Source organism: Harpia harpyja, unplaced genomic scaffold (genome assembly GCF_026419915.1).
Source record: "Harpia harpyja isolate bHarHar1 unplaced genomic scaffold, bHarHar1 primary haplotype scaffold_52, whole genome shotgun sequence".
Taxonomy (NCBI): Eukaryota; Metazoa; Chordata; class Aves; order Accipitriformes; family Accipitridae; genus Harpia; species Harpia harpyja.
Genome location: NW_026293413.1, coordinates 352,042 through 361,171, shown reverse-complemented (window position 1 = coordinate 361,171; position 9,130 = coordinate 352,042). Strand labels below are relative to the sequence as shown.

At 49.2% G+C, this 9,130-nt stretch overlaps 1 long non-coding RNA gene across 1 annotated transcript; it reads left to right on the top strand.

The window, feature by feature from the left end:
- The first annotated feature begins 620 nt into the window (after window positions 1–620).
- Window positions 621–1,592, top strand: LOC128138507 (uncharacterized). Its single transcript, XR_008234044.1, has 3 exons — window positions 621–679; window positions 827–894; window positions 1,554–1,592. It is a non-coding gene; the product is annotated as an uncharacterized LOC128138507 (long non-coding RNA).
- The last annotated feature ends 7,538 nt before the right edge of the window (window positions 1,593–9,130 follow it).

The following is a 9,130-nucleotide window of genomic DNA, read 5'->3' as shown; positions in this document are numbered from 1 at the left end:
CCAAGGATTCCAAGAATCTGGAATTTAAGAGAAAAGCAGCCCTTCTTTGCCAATTCCCCGAGTTGGTCTTCTCTGAACACTCAAGCCTAGAAGGCACTTGTCGTATCTAGCTGTGTTCGTCTTCAGAAGGGCACCCCTTTCTAGCCCCAGGTCTCGGTCCCTATTCCTGCAGGTTAAACCCTCTTTGCTTATTGCACAGAAATATTCTGTCAGTTTCACATCCCTCTGAAGAAAGTTTTCTCTGCGCTAAAATGTCCTGGGCTCGTTGGGATGCTGTCGCCTTGGGAGGAGTGGAGACCGTTCTTAGAACTTCAAAATCCCCACTGGGTTTCCCATTGCTGTGGATGTTTTGCTCACCTAAGGCTCTTGCTTCCCTCCCTTCCTCTTCAGGCCGCCAGCCAGGCTTCTGCATGATGTGTAGAATGGAAAAGCACGTTAACAGCGTCCTGCGCTTCTCAGGCGGTGCCATCTATCCTTCGGCTGTCGTCAGCATTCTCACACGTGAGTCATTCCGGGTGCTTTGACAAGTTTTCTTCTGTTCTTGTAGGAGAAAGCTACTAACTTCTTCTTTTTTAGTAATAGGAAAACATTTCCAGCTTGGCAGGCAGGAAGATGCCCATGAGTTCTTACGTTATGCTATTGATGCCATGCAGAGAGCTTGTCTGGGTGGAATCAGCAAGTAAGCACAAGCAAATTACCTTTGCAATATTCCCGAGCCCTTTGGACTCCTTGGTGCAGTGCCATCAAGGAGAAACTACGCCCAGGGCTTTCACACAAAGCAAAACTCCGGGAGGGGATAACTCTCTGCCTTACCATTTATTTCCAGCTTGGACATCTCTTCCGAATCGACTACTATCATCCACCAAATATTTGGGGGCTTTCTGAGATCCAGAGGTACTTTTCCACAACCATTGCTCTCCCTGGAATTGTCTGTGTCCTTCTGTCGGCCTGTGATGAACAGCCGATGGTGTGACTGGCGTAGTAGGTATGAAGGACGTAAAGCGGCAGTCAGTCGACTTCCCCATCGCTGAGCATTTTGAATTTCCTTCCAGTCACGTGCTCGAGCTGCAAAGTGGTTTCTGATTCCTACGAGGCCTTTCTGGATATTCCTCTGGATATCAAAGTAAGAGAGTTTAATTGTGCTTCAAGATGTCGCAAGGCCCCTGTAGCTTTCCAGAATCAACACAGTTGCTTTAAAAACGCATACCGTGAACACAAGAGAGCCTGGTGGTGGGTGGCAAGTGGAGTGGAAGGATCCCTCTGCGTCCTTCTTCTTTTTGCCCTCCCTCAACACCCGTCTGACGGGTGGTATTATTTTCATTATTGATGACCCTGCGCACCATCGGTAGCTGAACTGAGCAGCGGCACAGAGACGTAGCTCTTGATAGCCCCAGGAATTGAGGGAATTGAGGGAAATGTTCGGCATCGTACCCTCTTTCTGCCTCCTTGTGGGCGCTGCTTGCGGGTTCACCTGGGTCTTCTTGTCAACTCCTGATAAGTGTTTGGGCGAGGGCATTTCCCGGAGATCAGTCTCTCCTTTCTCACTCCTCCAGGCAGCCTCAACTGTCACCGCAGCGCTGACGGACTTCGTGAAACCCGAGCAGCTAGATGGTGAAAACTGCTTTAAATGCAGCCAGTAAGATGATTATTAACACCATATTAATACTAGATCCTGCGTGAAGGTGCTGCACATACTCTAGCATAAGCCATCTTTTCACATAACATAATATATTAACATAATAATTCACATAGGTTAGATGCACGATAATGAGGCACCGATATTTTAATATGGCTCTGTGCATCTGAACAGCCTTAAAACAGCGTAGGGGGGTGTGAGACATGAAAGGATGTCTGGCCTTCTTGGGGCAAGATAGGGCGTATACGAAGGTTGCATTTCAGCACTTGGCTCTGTGCTTGGTTTCAAGGTGTAACAAGACGGTTGCCGCCTCCAAGAGGTTTACAATCCATCGCGCACCCAAGGTTCTCACCGTGTGTCTGAAACGGTTTGAAGATTTCAGCGGCGGGAAGATCAACAAGGTGCGTATGCAACTGGAGCGCAACGTTCCCTTCCTGGAGCGGGATATTTCCCAAAGCAGTACGCTCTTTCACAAGCCGTTCACGTTGAGTTTTTCGCGTTCCCTTCCGGGGAGAGGAGAGTTGCCGCGGGAAGACAAGCACGTACGCTGCTCCGGGAGAGCTGCTTTGGCCGAGAACAGTGTCCTGCCACCCAAACCATTACCTGCTGCTTTGGGGAAAAACCAAGTGTTCATGAGCCCCAAAGATGTATTTATACACCTCTGGTCTTGGAGGGCTATTTCGTGTAGTATTTCAGGATCATTTCCGAGCACTCTCGGTCTCTCCGTAGGTTGTGAAGTACTCCAACTGCTTGGATCTTCGCCCGTACATGTCTCAGACAGATGGAGAACCGCTCTTCTACTCTTTATACGCTGTCCTGGTGCATAGCGGTAACAGGTGTCATTCAGGGCACTATTTCTGCTACACAAAGGTAAAGAGCAACTTCCTTCCATGCACGAGAAAAAGGCGTGCTGAGGAAGACAGACTTTCACGGCAGTGATACCGGCAGCCAAGGATTTGGGGGAGAAGGTCTCCTTAGAGGCTGGGTTGGGTTTGTTTTGGCGTGCTCTTGGTTCTGTAGTTTTCTGCCTGCATTTTTGTGGAGAAACCATGCAGTTCATCTCCAGATATCATTGCCTTTTTTTTTACAGGCCAGCAACGGGCAGTGGTACGAGATGGACGATTCATCTGTGGATCTTTGTGACAGCAACACGGTTCTCCAGCAGCAAGCCTATTTGCTGTTCTATGTCAGGTAATAACAGAAGAGTACTTAAAGGGAAAGATGGGAAGGGACTTTTTATGAGGGATTGTAGTGGTAGGACTAGGGGGAACGGTTTTAAACTGAAAGAGGGCAGGTTTAGGTCAGCTGTTAGGAAGAAATTCTTTACGGTGAAGGTGGTGAGACACTGGAAGAGGTTGCCCAGAGCAGTTGTGGATGCCCCTTCCCTGAAAGTGTCCAAGGCCAGGTTGGATGGGGCTTTGAACAACCTGACCCCATGGCAGGGGAGATGGAATGAGATGATCTTTAAGGTCCCTGACGACCCCAACCATTTTAGGATTCTATGAAATGGAGGCCGTAGGGAGGATAAAGATGAGGTCTTGCTCCAATAAGGGGAGACCCCAACCAAATTTCAAATTTGTAGGTTTGGATACGTCTTCTCTCTGTCATAGAAACCGCTCCAAGAAAATGGCTGGACCCCAGGGAAAGCTGCAAGAACAGCCCTAAACAGAAATCACTCTTTTTTTTTTTCTCCAGGAGCTCTGATTTAAGGGGAGGAAGGCCTTCTTCCCCACAGATACCATCACATGTCCATGCCTTCCCGAGTTAGTGGGCGGCCGGCAGCAAGAAGGTAGATCCTGTGGGACCACCGGGTCTTCTTCCTAGGACTAAGGTAACTCTGGGGAGATGGATCAGTGGATTTCTTTCCGGGATCTTGGCATCATTCTCTTTTCCCTCCCACGCTGCAGCCTTCTTCAAAGCTGCAACGCTTCTCCCTCTCAAAGCATCCCACCTCGATCCACCCCATTTGTCCACCTTTGGGTCTTCTGCCTTTGCAGCCCTCCAGGAGAAGCTCTGGGACGCCCTTAGCTGTCCCGTCCCACAGTTTCTGGGGGTTCCCCACTGTTCTGGTCCTTTCATGGGGAAAGGTCAGGGCCTTTTCACAGCTCTCTTTGCAGGACGTGGCGGTGGGCATGGAGGATGCTCCAGAGGACTGCAGCTCCTCTACAAGAACCAGGACCAGCCAGTTAAACCAGGCAGATGCGTGGGAGGCATCTGCAGCGTGGGCAGGCAGGCGCAGCACGGCCTCGTGCGCGTCCAGAACCCAACCCGGCTTCCCGTTCCGCTGTCAACTGTTTGACCGTGGGCCGCACGCTGCGCAACGGGACGACGAGCAGGAGGACGGATTCACCTCCTGTTCCTGCTGCCAGAGGAATGGGGCCAGGGAGAGGGCCTGGAGCAACTTGCCGCAACGGGACAAGGATTTCTGCAGCTGCCTCTTGGCCACAAAGGACTACAACTACTCAGCAAGGAGGAGGACTAGTCCGAGTCACAAACAAGCCCCCAGGGATGACTCAACTCCGTGGACCTCCAACTCCAGCTCCCGCTGGGCTCCCTCATCCTGGGCTGCCTGGGAGCAAAGATTGCTTCAGGAGAGAGAGCGGAGCCGATCCCCGCAGTGTGGCTGTAAACTCTGCAGACGGTTCACGGAATACACAGACGACCGTGGCTCAGCGAGGAGGAGGAGAACTAGTTCTCCGAGTCACGAACAAACCCCCAGGGATGATTCACCTCCGTTGACCTCCAACTCCAGCTCCAAGGCGGTTCCCACATCCCAGGCTGCCTGGGAGCAAACTCAGCTGCGGGAAAAAGAGCGGAGCCGATCCCCGCGGCGGGGTTACAATCTCCGCAGCCGGTTCGTGGAGTACACGGACAACCATCGCTCCGCAAGAGGAGGAAGAGGTGTCAGAAGAAGTCCTCCACGTCATGAGCAAGTCCCAAGGGATGATGCGGCCCCAGGACCCTCCAGTGCCCGCTCCAAGCAGGCTCCGGCACCCAGGGCTGCTCAGGATCAAATCCTGCCGAGGCAGAGCGAGCGAAGCAGATCCCCGCAGCAGGATTATGATCTCCAAAGCCGGTTCGTGGATGCCACAAACTATGACCCCTCAGCAGGAAGGAGGAGGGCTTCCCTGATGAGGGAGAAACACAACGTCTAACTTCTGCAATGCTGGGGAGGAGGAAGAGGAGGAAGAAGAATCCATCAAGTACCAAAGCAGGGACCAAGCTGCACGAAGGACACCAGCAGCCCACCCTCTCCCTCCTCCCAGTGCTGCCTCTGGCCAGGAAAAGCTCGGAAAGAACTCCCAGAAATTCGGACAACTCTGCCAGCTGGCCCACCTGCCCACAGGTCCCTCGAGGAAGAGCTTCTCTCTGTTTTTGGGATCACCCTGCAAAAACAACACTCGCTTAGAGCCAAGAGGCAGAAAAGCCAAAGGCAGAATTAAAAACATTTGTTGGCCTTGCATGTGTAATTTACGGGGCGTTTCCTTCTCTGTAGGTTTTGCGGCAATTGGTGGAAATAATACCCGAGAATATATACCTTCATATATAATTCTAAAATGCTTCCTGTAATACATTAGATACGGGGGTTTCTTTTTAAATCCTTTTATATATAAATGAATACAATTTTTCAATATATATGAAAACGAGAGATTTTTTCTCCACTTCAACACCTCACCCCCATATTTAGTGTTTTAGTATTCTTTTTAACACTCCCCCTCCATCAATGGTCAGGCATTTTTGGGCTGCGATCCCCCTTTTTGGGGGGGACCCCCCCCATCCCCCATTCACCTCCTCTCCTCCGCCACATCCCTGCCCCCCGCAGTGACATTGGGGTGCCCCAAATGATGTCATCACCCCCCCAGACCCCCTCCTTCTTATTCACCCCCCCCAAAAAAAGCACAAACCAAGGGAAAGGACCCCGACCAGCACCTTGTCACTTTAATAATGCCTTTTACATAGGTACGTGCCTGCTCCCCAAAAGCAGTGGCTCCACTAGAAAAATAAAAGGAGGGCCCCCCCCCACCACAAACAAGTTGCAGCCCCCCCAGCCCTTGTCCTGCAGGCTGGCGGCTGCCCCACGGAGGGGGAGCGTGCCAGAGGATGGTGCCACATCTCGCGCTCTGCTCCGCACCGGGACGGGTTCCCCGGGTCGCAAACGTCCCTGGTCCCTCTCGGCCCCGCGCTCTGCTGAGCATCGTGAGATGCTTACGACAGGACATGTGAAAAACAAGCAAAAAAACCCCCCCAAATTGTATTTCAGCTGTATACGGAGGGGTTAAAAGATGGGGTTTTGGTCCGTGGGTGAACACTGGGGGAGAAATAGATAGCCGAGAAAAGCTCAGTCAGCACAGAAAACGGATGGTTTGTTGCCCGTTGCTTGGAATACCTGTTCCTCCGCAAATGTGTAAATACCGGGATTTTTCCGAAGAGCAGCGGGCTCGTGTACGGCGAGGCCACCGTTGCCTCCGTGGGGACGCCCACGGAAAGCTGGCACCTACCGATTGCTGGGCCGAGCTCGCGGTGCAAGACGGCACAAGAATGTACGGATGGTCCGTCTTCCTCACGGTCCTCGGGTCAGGATGTTAATCTGCTTTACAAGATACCCTTAGCATAACGCATTTCTGTCGTCGTTAAATGCTTGCTTTTTCCCTTATAGTCAGTGTGTGTGTGTGTGTGTGTGTGCGTCTTCTCGGGAATCCTCGAAAGCACCCTAAAACATCAGCATATTAAAAAAATAGCACAGAAGAAAGTAGGGGAAATTCCACCAGAATAAGGGGTAGTAGCTGAGCTAAAGGGAGATTCTAGGTAAACAGGTCAGCTCAAAATACAACGCGTCCTTTAAAAGCTAAGAGTGATTTGAACACTTCAAATCAGTATTAAGACGAACTGATACCATTCTGAACGCATTCTTAGCGTAAAAGTAAACACTCTTGCCAGTGTCGGAAGGTGTCTCCTCCCCTCCGCACAGCCCTGCTGCAGGGAGATAATCCTGGGGGGCTGCGGGATGAGGCTGTAACGTCATCAGAATCCACGCTTACGGATCCACCACAATAGCTACAGCCCTTGGGCTGCTGCTGCTGCTGCTGCACATCTTGCTTGCTCGGTCAATAAAGCTGAAAGTGAAGTGGAAAACTTCAAAGAGTAAAATGAAAAATAAAGAACAAATCTCCTTAATTCACTTCATACTAAGAAGGTATGCAGATATTTATACACATCCAATAAAATACTTCTATGATAAAAGTATTTGGTATTCCTTTTGCGTTAGCTTAACTTGCACAGCCGTGAATTGACTCCATTAAATTAGCCATCTCCAAAATACAGAGTTATTATTTGACTACAGGGTGTTTTGTGTGTTACATGATGCGGAGGGACACCTGGCCAGCTGTACTGCCCAAGAGAGATGCTACTGACTGCCAGGGAAATGCACCATTGAAAGCCAGACAGAAATAAAGTACTTTGGAGCACTCTGTCCAAATATTGGGAAAAAACCCCGTAACATTTAGTTGCCTCTCTTTTTAAACATGTAGAACAAATACCTAACTGCTTAAGCGCACCTAATAAATTCTATGCTACAGCTACTGGCAGTTACAGTTTAAACAATGCAAGTCAGTTTGTAAATTATACAATTTTAACTTCTTTTAAAGTTTCATTTATGATAGAAAAAAAATCAGTAAGATAAGAGATCCCTCCTATGCTTTTACTTTTGGCGGGGTGGAAATTCAAATCCCCAGTGCTGCAATACCTCAGGCTACCAAAAAGGACTGGCAGATTTGTTATTGCTTTTGGCTGTACTGCAGCATGCAGAGGAACGTGTTTTTAAGAGATCTCGACTGTTACAACTGAGAACCCAAAAAGCAGCGATGCAATCAACTTTCAAAAGACGTGCTGTACTTGCGTCTTTGGAAGGAAATTGACTTTTTTTGGTTTTTTTTTCTTTTTTAAGAGTGAACAGTCTTGTTGCTGATGACTTCTACCGCCAAGTACAGCATCGCTGAAGATCTGCTCTGATGGAAAGCTCATAAAATGCAACTTCTTTGAATGAGAAAGATTTCCATTTTGGAAAATCTCTTTCAAACTAAAGTCAAAAACTACACGCTGCAGGGAAGTGGTCCCTCACCTTAGCTTCCAGAGGGCTGGGGGTCTGCATCCATCCTCAACAAAAACCACATCAGCTAACCAGGATAGTCCTGCAGTTGCCAGGTTCCGCTTCATCATCTACAAAAAACCAAACAACAACAAATAAACCAACCACAACCAAAAAAACCCAGTACCAGCAGTCACGTCAATCGACACAGACCTCTTCCGCGACAAACACCTCCTCAAAAGCAATATGGCCTTCCTGTTAAAGAATTTTCAGACGTGGGTTTCTCTAGGTTTGCTTTATTAACAACTCAGAGTTGGGCCACCACCGCAGTGAATGGCACACTTCCAAAAGTTTCCAAACCGTATATACCCTTTTGCCACCCATTGTCCCAATCCAAAGTGTCTGTAATTTTACAGCCAAAGTCTCTGTAGTTTTCCAGCCGATTTTCTGTTCTCCTAGCGTTATCATTCATCATCTTATCTCATCCATTCTCCATTCTCATGTCTCGGTTCTTCTGAGATTGGTGCTCATAGGCAGAAGGTCTCCGGTCACCATCATCACTTATCTTCTTACACTTCAAAGGTAAATTTGAAGTGTAATGAATCTTTAAAAAATTAGAAATTTTAGGCGTATCAACATTTTAACCATAGACTCTTACTGCTGTTCCCTGACTCTGCATCCCCAGGCAGAGCGGCTCCAAGCCAAACACACACGTGCGTGGACTGACAATACAGAGAACGCTACAACCAGTGGGACTCAAAAATGAGAGAAAACTCTCAGCAACAAGAATGACTCCCAGACGGGAGATGCTGTCGAGCAAGAAGACCTACGGGGCTGCAACGGCGAGGTAAGGAGGCTCTATGGGAGCCCCCGAGAAAAAAAAAAGAGTCAAATGTAACAGCCCGCGACAAGAACTTACTGTCAAAACTGGGACAATGGATGCACAAGAAGCCAGGCTGTAAGACCTAAGACCCTAAAGACGTGGAGGAGAAACCCCAGAAAGTAGACCCCACGAAAACAGGGCTCTCAAGAGAAGAGCTGCTGACGCAGCCCTGATACCTACTGCAAGCAGAATGATCCAGAAACATCTACAACACAACGAAGGACACAGACTACACAACAGCACGGGTGGGAACTGCCCTGCCTGGCACACGCGCGTATTGCACGGGAGAGTGTCGTGGTTTAACCCCAGCCAGCAACTAAGGACCACGCAGCCGCTCGCTCGCTCCCCACCCACCCAGTGGGATGGGGGAGAAAATGGGGAAAAGAAGTAAAACTCGTGGGTTGAGATAACAACGGTTTCATAGAACAAGAAAGAAGAAACTAATAATGATTATGAGAACACTAATAAAATGACAACAGCACTAATAAAAGGATTGGAATGTACAAATGATGCGCAGTGCAACTGC